Source organism: Equus asinus, chromosome 12 (genome assembly GCF_041296235.1).
Source record: "Equus asinus isolate D_3611 breed Donkey chromosome 12, EquAss-T2T_v2, whole genome shotgun sequence".
Classification (NCBI taxonomy): Eukaryota; Metazoa; Chordata; class Mammalia; order Perissodactyla; family Equidae; genus Equus; species Equus asinus.
In genome coordinates, this window is record NC_091801.1 from 1564989 (window position 1) to 1582667 (window position 17679).

At 35.7% G+C, this 17679-nt stretch overlaps 1 pseudogene; it reads left to right on the plus strand.

Moving 5' to 3' along the window:
* Positions 1-12871: 12871 nt before the first annotated feature.
* LOC106847348 (isoleucine--tRNA ligase, mitochondrial-like) lies at positions 12872-15808 on the plus strand (annotated as a pseudogene).
* Positions 15809-17679: the final 1871 nt, after the last annotated feature.

Consider the following 17679-nt stretch of genomic DNA (forward strand, 5'->3'; position numbering starts at 1 on the left):
AGGGTATCTGTGTGTCTTGTTACTAGACCAGCAGATTTTCCTGCTTATCCCAAGTGAATAAGCAACCTATTGTTCGGGATCTTTGGTGATTCTCTCTATAAAGAGAATTTAAAAATATATCCAAGAGCGGAATAGAATAAGCGGGTTTTTTTCATGTTAATGTTTGTACTTTGAGTGGACTTTTATCTCGAGGAATGGCTTTCTGGCATTTTCACAGGGACTAAATTTATCATGGAAAACAAAAGGCAGCCACTAAGGGCAATATACAGCTGTGTGGTAAGGACAAATCTAAGTTACTTCCAATACGATATAAACTTTTAAAATTGTTCCAGGCTAGTTCAAAAGACTTTCATAAATTTCACTTAACTCACTGCAAGTTATTTTTCCAAATGGTTCACACATCTGTAGTTCCCATTTGAATGCTTTTTTTTCCTCGTTGGATGCAATTTGGTTTTGCTGCCAAGGAAAACAGAAACTTTCTTTCAGCTGTATCCATTTGGAAGAGGAGAGACATCTAATGACCAGTTAAGTTGAGGGTATTTATTCTTCAGGGGTCATGGTTCCAGCTCTCCCCTAGAGAGAACTATACTTGAAAATGATATTAAACTTTTGTGTACCATAAAATACATTTTTGAAAAACACATCTTGAAAAATCAGCAGGGGCCCTGAATTTCATGATTTCAGGGTAAAATCTGAGCCTTTGTATTAAATATAGCAAGCCTATTTGAATATCCAACAAAATGTGATAATTCTCTTCCCTGTACAATACAGCTGCTCTTTTCACCCCTCCACTGAATAGTCATACAGACGAGAATTATGAAACTCAAGGCTGAATTTTCTTCTCTACGTTGCTGGAAATATATTCATTTTCAACGGAATGAGAGAGGATCTCTAAATGAAGGATGCTATCATTTTCCATGTCTATAGAAAGTGCTCACACAAACAGAAATGATTCAAGGACATTTCTTTGAATAATGTTTAAGTGTTTTTTCTTTCCAAGTTATGAGGTTAAAAAGAAATTCAGAAATAAAACTGAAACGTGCTATCAATTACGGAATTTGACCCATAATTTCCTACCTTACAAAGTGAACCTATGAGTTTTAAAAATTACAATTTCTGCCGTTTGAGTGTCTTCATGTTTATCCTATTCACTTAATGCTTGTCATTTACTGTCTCACCCCCTCCTCCTCCTACTAAAATGGAAGCCCCATGAGCTCAGGTAATTTTGTCTGTTTTGTGCTCTCCTATAACTTTAGTGCAATGTCTTTACAGAGTATAAGTTTGAAAAGAAATAGAATGAAGTGCAATCTAATCTTACAAAAGTACACAAATACATTTTGGGTCAAAATATTTAATTTTTATTTCCAACTATTACTCTGAAATTTTATTTGTGAAAAATTATTTTTATAAAAATTATATTAGACGTTATGGTATTTCCAAAAATATTGGGGAGAATGTGATACTGCTATGCACTTTTTTTATGGTAAAATTATTTTGATATTTTTCTAGAATTAGACAAAGGCCATGAAGATTGGCAGTTAATTCAATTATTTTCAGCATGCAGTTGCATGGAATTAATAACCTCTTTCAGTGCAGAAATTTCTTCATTTTTATCCATTTATATATGTGTCAATGTCATTAAGATATAATTTCTGAATTTTAAAATTCCAAAGGCTTCCAAAATCCCTGAAATGGTACAAATATTTTTTGGCCAGACAAAATTTTAGCTAGAAGAAAAGTCTAACTTCTATTCTGTCCATTGATGCAGTATTTGAGACACTTGGTAGTTCATTTGGTGAAGATGGTCATTTTTGCACACTGTTGTGACTCATTGATTTTTCTGTATGTACGCATTTATGTCAAAGACTTTGCTTATTGTTGAAAAAGTCTTCATGATTGTCAGGACCTTGAATTATCATTTTTACTTACATGTATGATAAAGAAGTGAATATAGAATGCACTCCTTTTTTAGCAGAAATTCACTGACTTCCCTAATGATAACTCTTCAAGTATTTTTAGTGAAGTGTGAATACCCCCCAACTCTGTTCATCTCTGTCCCTATCCTGCTTTTTTGTTATTATTAAGACAAAAAGTAATAGAGAGATGTTTCTTGTGTTTTGATTTAGCGCACCATTTTCAGGTAAAGGAGTGAGATATATCTACATACAAATATTTACACTCCCCATAAGGATAAACCGTAAATCTGTGATTTACATTTTTGTCATGCAACAATCTTAAAGAATAATGATGAGACACAGTAGGATTTGCAGGGCTGAAGGCAATACTTTTTCATGAAGGTGGGGAGAATAATAAAGTCTGGTCAGTTTTCCTGCAGAGAGAGCACTGGCAAATCACCTTAGAATTCTTTTAAGTGTTACTGGATAGGAAAATTTAAAATCAATTAATTGTTTGCCTACTGGCATCAGTGAAATACAATTTGCCAAAGGTAACTACATTGGCTTAAGGGAAAAGGGAATAAATTCTTGATTCAACATACTCTTGAAGTATCATAACACTCCAGTAAGGAATAGGCTAAGTAAACCATGAGATCCCCAATTTGTTTTACATTTATTACTAACAAATCAGGATTTAAAATTGATTGAAATTAAGCAATGATTTGCTGATTGACATGTAAAAGGTCATTCCTCAAGGTCACTTTCTTTCTCATGCTATATTGTAAGTCTTCTCATTGTAATTTACTTTCAAATATTTCACTTACTTTTTTCTTTGCTTAGAAGCTTTCTTTTCTGGTTTTTGTATTCAGAGCTTTCAGTAATTTCACCTCATCAGAGAAGACACTGCTGAAAACTCAGTTTAAAGTAGATCCACTTCTATTCCCTGTTGCTATCTATTACATTATCTTGTATTATTTTATAAAGCATATTGTTGTACCAACTAGCCTCCTCAGTAACCTCAAAGAGAGATTCTCTTTCCAAACAGGTCCAGAAAAAGTATAGAAATTGTGTCTCTTTAGATAATTTGAATCATGTGTCCAGTGTTTAGTGATCCACTTTACAACAATGATGGTTAAGGTTGATTCCCAGTATTGATGCAAATAATCCATAATCTACCTACAAATCAAAACTGGGGTGAGTTTATTATGAGCCAGATATGAGGACTAGCCCAGGGCTTCCTTACATGGGGAAGGAAGGGCACCAAAGAAATGGGGTGTACAGGGTGGTTACATACTGTCTTGGAACAAACAGCATACATCACATATGACAGAATGTGCTTCTTACAATAGTCACAAGACTACTTTGCTGGCACAGCAGGTTGGTGAGCACAGCAGGTTGGTGGTCATGAGATGAGCCCAGCAAGTCAGTAATTAACCCTTAGTTTGGGCAGAGATGCTTATCCTAAAGGAAATGCCAATATGGGGCATGCTCCATCCCTATCTTTAGGGGCATGATTCTTGTCTAGGGACAAGTAAAAATTTAAAGCAGATGTACAATGCATGCTGAACAGGCCACATCAGGCTGTTTTGGAAAAACAAGGTCAGGCTGAATTAGTTTTGAACCAAATGGCTTCCTCATACACTCCAATATGTACTACTACTTTTCATTTATTTATCACAAGGCTAGGGTTTCATGTCTAACCTGAGAATGGAGAGGGGTCCCTTAAAAGAAAATCAAGGTACCAGTGGATGAAGTGGATGGCATGCAGTGTTGCAATAATAGTTAATCACTATATCCTACAATCTCTACACTTGCATACACCCACCATCCCCAAAGCCAAAATAACTCCCGAAAATTTAGGTTCCTAAAAGTGACTGACAAAGATGTCTCTAAGAATAATATCTTCATGAGTTTTCAGTTTTTTATGGAAATATATTGAGACTATTAAGAGGCATAATAATTTCAGGTTTATTTTGTAGGAAATCTGTGTAGAAAACATTATTTAAATGTAGCAATATATATATATATATATATATATTTTTTTTTTTTTTTGGAGGAAGATTAGCCCTGAGCTAACATCCACCACCAATCCTCCTCTTTTTGCTGAGGAAGATTGGCCGTGGGCTAACATCCATGCCCATCTTTCTCTACTTTATATGTGGGATGCCTACCACAGCATGGCTTGACAAGCAGTGCATAGGTCCGCACCTGGGATCCAAACCAGTGAACCTCGGGCCACCGAAACAGAATGTGCGAACTTAACCGCTGTGCCACCAGCCAGCCCCTAAATTAGCAATATTTTGAATATTAGATTTTATTTCAGGAGTTCCTGTTCTAAATTTAAAGTCTAATAGCAATAACTTATCTTTATTCTGAAAAAAATGGATAATTTCCTCATTACCTTTATACAACAAATAAAGGGTATAGTAATATATCGTTATATAACAAATAAAGGGTAAAGTAATATATTGAAGTGCCACTGAATACAGTACCAGCTGGTGTTTTCATATTCACTTCATTGCTCACAAGTCGAAAATATGTCTTAACACTTGTAGCTACAATAGCTTTCATTTCTTTTCAAAATTTTGGGAGCTAGTAGTGTGACTAATATCTTGACAAAAAAAAAATCCTTTTACTGAAATAGGTATCAATTTAGTAATTTAGTAAGATTGACTGTAAATTTTACACATTGTATAGAAATGCTTTAGAGGATATATACACTATTTGCCTAAGCTAAGTGCATATAAGTTTTATGTTACTCTTATGAAAAATTGACATAAGTGGAGCCATTTTAAAATAGAGCCAGAGCAGCCATTCCAGAGGAACTGCCTTGTTCATCTTATTCCTTGAACCGTGGACTTGGCCAACATGGCAATTGTTTCACAAGCAACTGCTTGAGAAGTCAGCAAGAGAACAGACATCGTGATCAGAAGACTGAAGATTATGGATTTCTGAAGAAATCCAGTGGTTTTGCATTGAAGGAATCCAAATGGAATCAGTAATCAATCATGCGGAGGCAAGAGTAGCTGAGCTTGTCAGCACCAACGAACTCTTCTTAAAAACGTCTTACCTCAGCTTCCTCCTTTTTCCCCATAAAAGCCCTGAGCCCCTCTCCTGTAATCAGGACACCACTTGGGTTTCTATCTGAATCTTTACTCCCAAAATTTCAATTCTTTGATCTCAAACAAATACTTTGCCTCTTGAACCGGTTTCTGATTTTTATTGGTCGACGCTCTCAAGATTAACTGATCGTTAATTCAAGTTGCTTATTTAAAAGGAATTATTTTATATTCTTAATCTACCTCCAAGGTGAATGTATTCTGTGCCTTTATGATTATTTGTAACAGATTTCATTTTTAGCATGGTTGACCTTACAGTTGGCAAATAAACTTGAAATCAGAAAGTCTTGTTAAAATCCAAATGCCTTTGTTTCTGAGAATAAATAAAGAAAATGTAATTCATTCCTCCAAAGTGTGACATGGTAGGTGCATTTTGAGAGCAATCAATATCATTCAGTAAAAATCAAGAGCAGTGAAACATTAAGCACACTCACGCAAGATCAGAGCATGTAAGGATTTTGGGTGACTTTTGAATGATTTTGTATCTAAGATTAGCAAGCCTTTGATTTTGTTTTCTCTTCCCTGATAATTCCTCCTCTGCTAAAAAATTAATTACTAGAAAAGCTATGAATGTGTGTAAAATAGTCAATAAACAGACACATAGGTCTTTTCCCCAATGCAACCTGAACTTCAGCTGTATTCAGACAGTGTAACCTTGCATGCACTATTTATACCTGTTTGATGAGCAAGAAGTATAATTAATTACAGTTCTACTTTGACGACCTGTAGCGTTTTTAATATTGTTAAGTTCTTAGTAGTTTTTTCTTTTATATATCTTGACATGTTGACTGCTGTGCTGGATCTAACCAGAGCAGAAATTTAGTGAAGTTCAATACAGTTCAGGACGTTTTAAGATCAGCTTGCACAGTCAACTGAAGGAGCGTAAATTCTCTTTGTTGGCAATTTAGGCTGCATGCTTCCAAGTGGAATCCTACAAAGGAAAGCCCTTGGGGCCTCGTCAACAGAAGAAATCAATGGTATCCTGGTAGATTATCTAAAGGTCATTTTTTCAGAAGCGTTTTTTGAACTAGATTCAACAGTACCCTCCCCCCCTTTAAGTGATAGAGAAATTTCTTTACGCTTTTTGTTTTTAATTATTATTATTTTCTAGAAAGACTTACTATTTTATTTATCCTGAGTATTTAGTTAGATTCTCAATTAAGTGCCTGCAAATCTATCAAAAAGAAGTGATGTGTGTTCACAATAAATACAGTACATGGATGGTTTTAAAAATAAAAATGAAAAGAAGGCATTTCTAAAAAGGTATTTCTTATGAGGAAATGATCACTTAGAAAATGTAGTGTTGAGATGTGGGTGGTGTAATTGTCATTATCTTTAGACTGACCCAAACAAGAGCAGTGTTCCCCCACAATGCCATGGCTCTGCAGGGAACATCAATTAGATATAATAAAAAGGAAATAAAGTGACATAGTAATCAGACTCCTATTAATGTTTCAGAAATCACACAGTTACATGTTTTCAATACGTAGGAGTGACTATCACAGTCCTATTGTTTTTATTATTTTATCAAAGTTAACTGTTTAGATATTTTCCTGCCATATATATTCTCAAACTGAAGTATAGCGCTATCTTATACCACCAAAATTAAACAAAAGACAGAAATCACAATAAACTGCCTATTCATGGACATTTGCAATGACAGACCTGACTAGTTTGAAAGACAAATTATCTAAATAAAATTAGTGTAATCACTAAATACAGCTATTTCCTTGTTCTTGGAGCTTTTTTATAGCTATAAAGGGGAGCAAGGACTATTCCTCTACTCTCCAGGCCCTCCTGGCTCTTCTAAGAATTAAATTGGCATGAGACAGAATAACAGGAGAGCATCAAACAAAGTTTAGTAGCATGGAAAACTGATTAACTCCCAGAATGGCAGAAGCCACCACCTTAAATACCATCTTCAGCTAAAGAAAGAGGAGGACATTGGGGGCAGTGGTTTGGGACTTCAAAGGGGAGGAAGGCAATTCACATGGAGATGGAAAAGCAAATGTTTGGTAAACAAATGTTTGCCATGCCTTTCCAAAAAAATCAATGAGACATGGAGAGAACTTTGATTAGATGGGCCTTTTTAGGGTCCGCCGTGTCTGCCAGACCTAGCTCATATTATACTGTAGTTATCGGTGGTGAGAGCTCCTTGCTGGAACAGGCCTTCTATCTTAAATTCTTTTAGGCAGTTAGGGAGAAGGTCAAAGTTTCTTTGTGAGTCTTTTGTTCCTAAAAATAACCAAGCCAAACAGGCACATTTTGGAGCCAGCCCTGATGGTCTAGTGCTTAAAGTTCAGCACGCTCCACTTTGGAAGTGCAGGTTCAATTCCCAGTCACAGAACCGCAGGACACATCTGTCAGTAGCCATGCTGTGGCAGCAGCTCACGTGGAAGAACTAGAAGGACCTGCAACTAGAATATGCAACTGTGCACTGGGGATTTGGGGAGGAAAAAAGAAAAAAAGAGGGGAAAAGGGGCAGCAGATGTTAGCTCAGAAGGACTCTTTCCCAGCAAAATGAAAAGACAATTTTTGGGTGGCAAATTCTGATCCCTGACAGTGGAAATAATTCTGGCACACTTACTTTTATTGAATTCCCTCTACTATCATGTAGAATAATTGCCTTACACATGTATACTTTCAATTTTAATCATAAATTCCTATTTACTGGAAATACTATATTAAGTGGATCTTTAAACCCTGCATGGATATACGTTCTTTAACCTACAAAATAATTAAAATGTAACATTTATAATGGCACTGATAAATATAAAAAATGATTTTATTGACTTGCTTACTGACTTCACTTGCAGATGAAGATTTTCATAATTTCAGAGGAAAAGAAAGAGATTTTATAACGTGCGGGATATTTGAAATATGGTAAGCCATTTATAACATTAAGAAACATGGGAACCGTTTAAAAGTTTCTAAATTATCACAGTCTAATGACGGGAGTTGTATCGAACCTCTTAATCTCAAGTTCATGTGCCTGATATGCAATAAGCTGATCACTGAGACACTGGTGCTTGAAGATGGAGAAAGGCTTATTTGAATTGGCCAAAATAACAAGGTGGGAGGATATGTTCTCTCAAATCCACCTTAACATGAGGAGAAAGTAGGGGGTTTTATAGAGCTGGGGGCTTGGCAGGTGGAGTTTCAGAGAAACAAAGGGGAATCCGTGTTTCCTTCACTCCTGATAAGTCTTTGGGCAACTAGACTTCTGGGCATCAACAGCAGCTGGGGGCTGGTAATCTGGTGATCATAACTTCCTTAAAGGCATTCTCTTTTCTTCTGCAAAGCAAGCTCATAAATCCTTGTGACCCTTGAGTCCCCCCTCAAGTTAAACAAGAAAACAGCACATTAACAAGATGAACTTCTTTGCCTCTGTGCCTGTGTTGGGAAGAAGGCTGAAGGGTAATCATGTTCTTATTGAGGTTTTACAGTAACCCTCAGGTATCCGGCTTCAAGAGCAGCTGACAACTATACCCATCATTTAAAAAAAAGTCTTTCTTTGTGCATCAGACACTTTAACATAGTTTTTGTGTATATTCAAGTAAAAACATAACGAGGCATATTCTTTCATACTCAGATGAGTATTATTCAAAGTAAAATTTCATAAGGGTATTGTCCCTTGAGACACTGTCCCTCACCTGACCACCCAGCCCCCAGTCCCAACAATATGGGCTCCTCGGTCATATAATTTTGGGAAATGGTGCATACTTTATCATCCTCATGGAAGGTTGAAAAATATTTAAAGGCTAAAAGCATATCTTTTACTTTGTTTATCCCAATGTTCCCTGAACTTAAGTATAGAAATGAAAATAAAGAACAACAACAGTAAACAAATATTTATTAATATCCCAGGAAACTATTCTTCTCAGGAAAACATTTGGGAAATGCTGCAGAATGTCAGTGGAAACTATGGAGGTTGCAACTGTTAAAAAGAACGTCAGAATTGGTATATTGCTGGATTTTTCCCTCAAAGTACTCTCCAGGTGGCCATCAAACACAAAGGAGGTATAAAAACATTCCATTGTTATCAGAGAGCTCCTTTCTAGTTAGTTTAGAACTTTTTGTAGAGTATTTTTTTTAATTAATAAAAATTTAAAATGGGGATAAAATCTATGTTGTAGTTTTCAAAATAGTCACGTTATTCCATAGCTACAAAGAGAAAGGAAGGATGACCCTTCTCTGTGCTCCATTTTATCCTCTTTCTGCACCAGAGGGAAATAGGATTGTACCATTTTTACTGCTTTTGGGTGGAAAATGATATAGTAAAAGAAGAATAAGACTGAGGTCAAACACTACAGCCTTGTGATTTTCATAATGGCAACACTGAGAAACTCACAAGTCAAATCCACAACAATAAAAAAAGTATGAGAATTTAATCATTCAACTATGCTTCTTTTAGATACCTCTCCCTAGCTTCGTAGTGTTACTCATTTTTTGTTTATTTGCTTTACAAAATAGCACTATTACATGTCGTTATTGTCATTGTTGTTGTTGTTTTAAGAATGTCTGCCCACTGGGTATTTGCTGGACTCTGCTTATGCTCTCCAGGTCTCACCCCACCACCCCAGGAGACGTCACTGGAATCACAATATTGTTCTTACCACTCACAAGACTGAATTTTGCTCGTGAGATAGGCAACTGTGTATTCTCCTGTTGAATCTTCTCTCACACTACGAAAGTTGTACATATTTGACTTACATTCTTTAAAGTTGCTTATCAGGCCACAATTTATTTTTGTGCAGAGTGCAAAGGTACTTCATAACAGCCATCTTTCCTGGGGCAACACAAATTACTACTTAACTATACATACATAGGGTCATGTCAACTTTCACTGTGTCATCATTAGCTCATCATAAATGCTATTTATAAGGACTTGGATCAACTTGATTTATTGATTGACTGTTATATGCCAGAAACAGTCATTGAAATGTTTTGAAACATCTCTCTATTTTTAACCGTGTACTCTCATCAATATAAAACGCAATTTTAATAACAGACACTGGTACATCTCTGTCAGGGCACCACTGGGCCAAAAGGTAGGCCTGCAAGCACTCAATGTAAAAGCCTGATTTTGCCAATTTCATTAGTATGTTATGAGGTACACACAAGGCCATTATTGGTATCATTGCTAATAATTGATTTTCAGGATACAGGATTAATTCATCATAATTTTATAAACACCATCACTGTAGTGGTTTTTAACTATCACAAAACTGGAAATTTCCTGGTAAAATAGCATTAGCTTAACAGTATCCAGTCCAAACTGATTCAAAAGCATGTTCAATCATACAATGAGCTTATTTTTATCTTCTCTTCATAATCTCTCTTTAAATTGCTTACAAATAGGAAAAATTAGAAAATATACTAAAATATTTACAACTGCTGTCTCTGTGAGATATATAACAGTTTTCAAAACAGATATGTACTGCATTTCTAATTATAAAATGATCAATAAATGTCTCATTCAAAGTGTTGTCTTTTTTTGTTTTTAAGGTATTTTAGAGATACCTTAAAACAATCAATCTTCCTAGTGTTTCTTTCTACCCTTGCTTTTGCTCTGTGCATGTCCCTGTGTGTGTGCGTGTGTATAAAGGGATGTAGATGACATTTGATTTAGACATAAAAGGAATAGAGAACCAAATGCAACATATGTGGCCCAAACTAAAAAACATTTATTATATCCTTCCTTTACTCATTTAGTCATCACTCAATTCAGCAAATACTGAATGTTAACTGTGCTTCAGCCTGTCGTACACTCTGAATACAAAGCATAGTATGACAGTCCGTATTAAGGTGAAAACAGGCATTTAAATAAAGAGGAATTATGACTATAAGGTCATAAATCCACTGAGAGAGATACACCACAGGTATAGTTGTGTCAATAATATATAAATGTGAACATTCAGTATACAGAAAACGTGGAAAAACAACGGTAATTGTTTCCTGGTATTTGGAAAATAGAAAAATTAAAACTTCAGAAGGGAAGTTTCATTGTTTATCCTCAAGGGTCTAATATCAGAGAGGTATATTTCGTAGAGATCACTCAAATGCAATTCAGCAGATAATTATTTAGTGAAAATGGTAAATTATGAGTTCTCAGGTCCTTGTACAGCTTCATAAATCTGTCCAGCCCTTTGTCTGTTACTCTATGTTTGAAGAGTAGCCTTTATAATATTGATTCGGCTTTCATATAGATATTTATTCTGGTAACTATGGTTTCTGTACAAAGGATTACTTTTAGTTCAGTAACTAGATCAATACTTCACGTCAACTGACTGCCCTTCAAATCCACATTTTATTCTCTCTGAGTTTGATTACAGTGCAGTGTTCCATCAGATATTGTTCAAATAGAAGGGATTACCCACTGGTTATCTGGACAAGAGATGAGAGATTAGGTCTTGTTGATTTGACAGCATTTGTGCCTTTATTACGTCTATTTCATATCGTCCAGTACAGTGTCCTGCACATAGTAGGGAGACAACATTTGTTACATGAAGGATCATTTGCTATTATCATTTACATGATCTATTTTACTTTAATTTCTCATTAACACTCTCAGGCAGCTTTGACATCCATCCTTAGTCTTAGAGCTGAAACTGGATGCCACCAGATATCATTTGGGTAGGTAACAGGGAAGTCTTCTAACACCAAAATTGAAGTTATTCTATGCTGGAACTTGAATCAGAGGCCATTGATTTAAGTCCTAAGTCTTCAGAGTGACTGTGGATAAGTAATTTTGCTTCTCTTAAACTGAGTGGCGTTAATAGTGTTGGTTTCAGTTGTGATGAGAATTTTACAAAGTTAACCTATAAGAAGGTATATTTTAAACTGCAAAGCACAATACATTGGTTATGGATAAAAATCACATTATGTTATTGTTTGGGAAGAAAGTCCACTAAGAGAGCATTGCAGAAATGTAACCACCAGATGGTGGTGGGAAAGAAAGGTGAACAAGGGGAGAGAGAAAAGAATATAATAAAGACAAACCTTATCTAGCTCTCAATTGTGCTGTGGTCTGCATTTTACCAAATTGACCCCCAAAATAAGATGTCTTAAAATCTCTTTCTACTTCTGAGAAACAATATTGCTGGCCCTAATATTAATATTAAACAATCTAGTAAGTTATTTGATATTGAAACTTTAAATATACACTTGAATTAATAAACTTCTAAGACCCATTTTGGAAATATCAGGTTGGTGTAAGAGTAATGGATGAATTTAGCTCAGCTCAACCTACCCTTTTGGGTACTGAATTCATAATCAAAAAAATACAAAGCATAGAAGAAACAAGTCAATGTGAGCAAAAGACAGCACAAACAAAAAGAGCAAAACTAATAAACACGGTTATCTACACTGTATAGAATGTTTAAAATGCATAATTCCTGAATTTAAAATATGAGGCAGAAACAATAACATTTTTAAAAGAAAGAAATAGAAAATGGCATGAAAATTGTAATCATTAAAACTAAAACGTCAATGCACAAGGCACTCACTTCCACCTCCATTCATAATGAAACAACTAGCCATTGCTAGAAGTACCATAAGAAGAAGAGATGTTGGAAATAGCAGACATGGATTTAAAATAGGTATTAGAAATACACTCAAAAGGCTGAAAGAAACACAAACAAAATAATTATTGAATAGAAAGCTATAGAAAATAATCTGCAAGAAATTTTAGTGAGGAAAAATAAAGTATCTGAAACAAAAAGTTCACCAGAGGCTGCTTCTGTCCCCTGGGCCTAGGTGCACTCTGGGCTGGCTCGGGGGTTCTCTGGTCCCAGAGGGCAAGAACTGGGGCTCGGGTGCTCCAGTGGAGGCTGCCCTGCATTTCCGTCACCCGGGATGAAAGGGGATGACCTGAGGTTTCTGTTGTGGTCAGTCACTGGGGCCAGTAGCCAGCTGCCTGATCTGAACAGAGATGAATATGGAGACACAGAGCTGCTGTGCAGACCAGGTTCCCCATGAGGGTGCAGGGCCTCCAGCACCCCAGCACAGACATGGAGATCTAGCAAGTTTTACTGGCTGAAAACATAAGTGAAGAAACCTCTAGAAACATGGATTTTCAGAATTTCATGGCAAAGAGAAAGAAACCGCAGAATTTTGTCTTCATGATGGACCTCCTTGTGCAAATGATAACCTTCATCTAGGACATGCGTCAAATAAGATTTTGAAAGATACAACCAACAGATACTAAATGATGGAAGGTTCTAAAATGCATTTTGTGTCAGGTTGGGATGGTAACGTATTACCCATTGAAATAAATGTGTTGTCAGAACTTGGTGGAAACGCTGGGAATCTTTCATCTGTGGAAATTAGAAAGTTCATTTGGTAAAGCAGCAATTGAAAATCAGATATAAGAATTTATTCATTGGAGAATAATGGTAGATGTGAATCATTCCTACTATACATTGATAGAAAATATGAAGACAAACAATTGATAATTTTCTGTCAAGTGTACGCTGATAGCTAGGTTTATCGATTTTACAATCTTGTCTTTTGGTCTTCGTCATCAAGGACTGCTCTGGTTGAAGCAGAATTTGAATATAATTCTGAGCATGTCAGTCATTCTCTCTATATAAACTTCTCTCTCTTAAAACCTTCTTCTAAGTTGGCATCCCGTATAGATGGTTCAACTCCTGTTAGTTTTTTAGTCTGGACCACACAGTCTTGGACGATTCCAGACAACCAGTCTGTTTGCTATATGCCAGAATCAAAGCGCACCATTGTGAAATGTTCCAGTTTTGGAGTTATCCATATAATGACTACAGATAGAGCAACATCTGTTGCTTCTACTTTGGAAATAACACTTGAAGTTATTTGAGGTATAGATTTGGAAAATAGTATTTGTACTCATCCTATAATTCCTGATAGTCTCTCCTCTTTTATTTGCAAAGTATATGACCATGACAAAAGGAACAGGATTGGTTCACAGGGTCCCAGCTCATGATATGGAAGATTGCAGTGTAAACTTTTAACACAACTTGCCAATGAATTTTTTTACCGGATGAAGATGACGTTTCCACAGATGTTTCAGGCCCTTAACTTCAAGGCTGTACTTGAAGAGGGAACTGATGTGGTAGCAAAGATGCTTCAGGCCACAAAGCATTTGTTGAAAGAGGAAAAATTGGTACATAGCTACCCTTACGACTGGAGGACTAAGAAATGAGTGGTTATTCATGCCTGCAAGAAGAGGTTGGTAAGATATTAAGACCACATGAATGTTAAGACCATAGCCAAGGAATTCTTTAAAAAGTTGAAAGTTACTCCTCGATAAGAGTGAATGCCATGGTCAAAATCATGGACAGAGAGCTATATTAGTATACATCAAGGAAAAGAGTTTGGGGTGTCCCAAGTCTTATGTTTCATCACAATACAAAAGATGAATTATTGGCCAATGGTCAAACCCACTGAGCATATTATTGAACAAGTGGAACAACATGGCAGTGGTGTCTCAGACTCTTTCTCTTGAGCAGCTGCTTCCAAAAGAAGTCTAATCTCAGATTGGTGGTCCTGATACCTTGGCACATATACGAGGCCAGGATATTTTGAACATCTGGTTTGATAGTAGATTTTCATGGCTTCATGTTCTTCCAGGTATGGACCAAAGAGCAGATTTGCACTTGGGAAGAAAAATCGAGTGTGGCAGTTGGTTTCAGTCTTCCTTGATTCACAAGTGTGACCGCAAGGATAAAAAGCACCTTGTAAGACAGTGGTTGTTCATGGACTTAGCCGTGGAGGAAGGGAGAATAGATGTCCAAGTCTTTGGGAATATCATTAATCCTGATGTTGTCATCAGTGGAGGACAAGATCAAAGCAAGGAGCCTCCCTATGGTGTTGGTAACCTTCTTTGGTGGGTAGCTGAGTCCTAAGTCTTCATTACAGTGACAGCTGGCTCATCTGTACTTAATGCTGCCAGAGACATTAGCAAGTTTACAAATACACCTACTTTCCTTTGGGAAATGTGCCAAATTTCAATACAGAAACTGATTTCACCCCTGCTAAGGATATTTATGTCATAGATCAGTTTATTCTACACTTAACTGTAGGATTTTGCAAACAAAATTACTGAGTCATATAAACAAAGTGATCTTGGAAAACTTGTCTGGCTATTAAAACATTTTACACTACAGAACTCTCTTTTATCTTAGTATAATCAAAGATAGGCTTTACTAGGAACATAAAAAAGATCTCAAAAGACACTCTTGTCAGGCTGCATTAACTAAAAATTTGGATATAATAGTTCATTCTTTTGCTTTGATCCTTCCTCTTGGTTGAAGAGGTATTCCAGTACATGCTTCATGTTAAAGAACCCGAGAATGTTCTTCGTACTGAGTAGATTAGTACAAGCTCTGTCTGGAAGAAGCCTGAATGGGAGGAAGCAGTAAAGAGTGCATGTGCAATGACAGAGTCATTTCTTGGAAGCACCCCTGGTAAAAATTCTTCCGAGTACAAGGCTGTCATTGTGATAGAGCTTGAACTGTTTCTTGAGGTCACAGAAGCAGTGTAGACTGAGGAGACTTCCAGCACCTCTCCGTTGAATCAGTTAATGGTGGCTCCCCACACCACTGTACCTACTCAACAGCCATTAGAAATAACTGCATATGTAATGGAGCTTAAAGGGAAATTCTTAATCAACTTAGAAGGTGATGATATTCCTGAAGAGTTTTTGTATAAAGTAACTGTCATGCCAAGTACCACAGAAAAATGCCCTCCTTGTTGGAAGTATAAGCAGAGCATTCAGATATACTCTGTCCATTGTGTGCAGAACTGCGTGGTTGAAAGTAGAACCACACTCAGATGTTAGCAGCTCTCTGTGCAAGAATGCCCCCGACAGTACTGCCTAGGGGTTTAGTAGATTGTATATAGTGGAACAAAATCTAAGATGTGGGTAATGAATGAAAGAGTAATGATAGAGGATGGATGTCAAATCACAAAAGAAGTATATCCTACAACTAAAGATATAATAATGTGCCTATATACATGTGGAAAACATATGTACGTGTATTACATTATCTATCCATATCATGGACTTATTCAGAACATAGATGCTGAACGTCTTGCCTTCAAATGTTGCTGAGCAGAAAATATTTTATATTTTATAAATTTTTGACATAGTATTTAGAATCGTGTAATGTCTGAAAATGAAAACATTCTGGAAACTAAAGCAAATAAACAAACAAGCAAACTAAAAAAGATGACCTTAATAGGAGGGTAAATATGGTAGGAAGGATGATCAGGAAACTTGGAGAGCTAACAACAGAAAATATCCAAATTAAAGCAAGAAAAAAAGAGCTCATAAAAGCATCAACTTCTCTAATACACACACAATATGGCTTTCATAAAAGATGAGGGCAGAAACAAATGGAAGATATTTGCCTGAAAAAGTTTAAATCTAATGAAACTATAAGTCAAAGTCCCAAAAAGCTAAACAAATTTCAGTAGGATAAACACAAAGAAAACCACAACAAGCCACATCATCATCAACCTGCTGAAAACAAGAGCTATAAAGGAAATCTTTATAGCCAGAAGAGGAAATCATATAGAGGGGAACAAAGGAAGGACGATTGTGGACATTTTGTCAAAAACAATCTGATTTAAAAAAAAATAAAAGAGCATCTATCTAGGGTTAGAAGGAAAAAGAAAAAACAAAACCAAAAATACACTCCTGTCAAATGAAAATTGTTTATTCAGCAAAATAATACTTTGAAAATAAAAAGAAATATAGGTATTTCAAATAGACAAAAGTAAGTAGACAATATCTGGTAGATCTTTATTATACAAAATGTTAAAGCTAGTGTTTCAGTATGAAGAAAAATGATAGCAGATGAATGCAAGTTTCTCAAAAATAGATGAAGAGTGTTGTAAATCTTAAATATGTGAGTAATTATAAAGTACTTTTGGTTTAACATTTATAATTTGTTTGAAAGATAATAATTGGAGCAAAAAATAGTGTTATATAGGGTGTATAACATATATAGAGGTATGTTGTATAAAACGATAGCACAAAAACAAAAGGGACAAATGGAAATATATTGTTGTTAGGTTGTGATGTTATACATTTAGCGATATAATATTATTTGAAAATATACTGTGATAAATTAAAGAGGCAAATAGTAAATTTTGGAACAACCACAAAATTGAGTTTATACATATATGGATAACAAAATGAAATTATATAAAAATACTGAATCCAAATTAAGCAAAGAGGAGAAAAGAAAAACATATGGGAGAAATAGAAAACAAATAGCAAGATGATATCTATAACCTCAAACATGTGGATAACACTGAATGGCCCAAACGCTCCTACCAAAAGGCTGAAATTATAGAATGAATAAAACAACTAGAATCAACTATAGTCTCTCTATGAGAAATGCACTTTTATTATATTTAGAAAACCACTTTAAACTAAAATCATGATAAAAGCTATAATCCTCTAGCCAGGCTAAGTAAGAAAAAAAAAAGAAACAGATCACGAATTAGCAAGCATCAGAAATGAAAGATGTGACATTACTACAGAACCTATGGATGGAAAAGGATAAAAACGTGAGCTATGAGCAAGTCTACACCCACAAATTTGATAACCTAAATGAAATGGGCCATTTTCTGGAAAGTTCAGATCTGCCAGAACTGAAACAGTAGAAATAGATAAT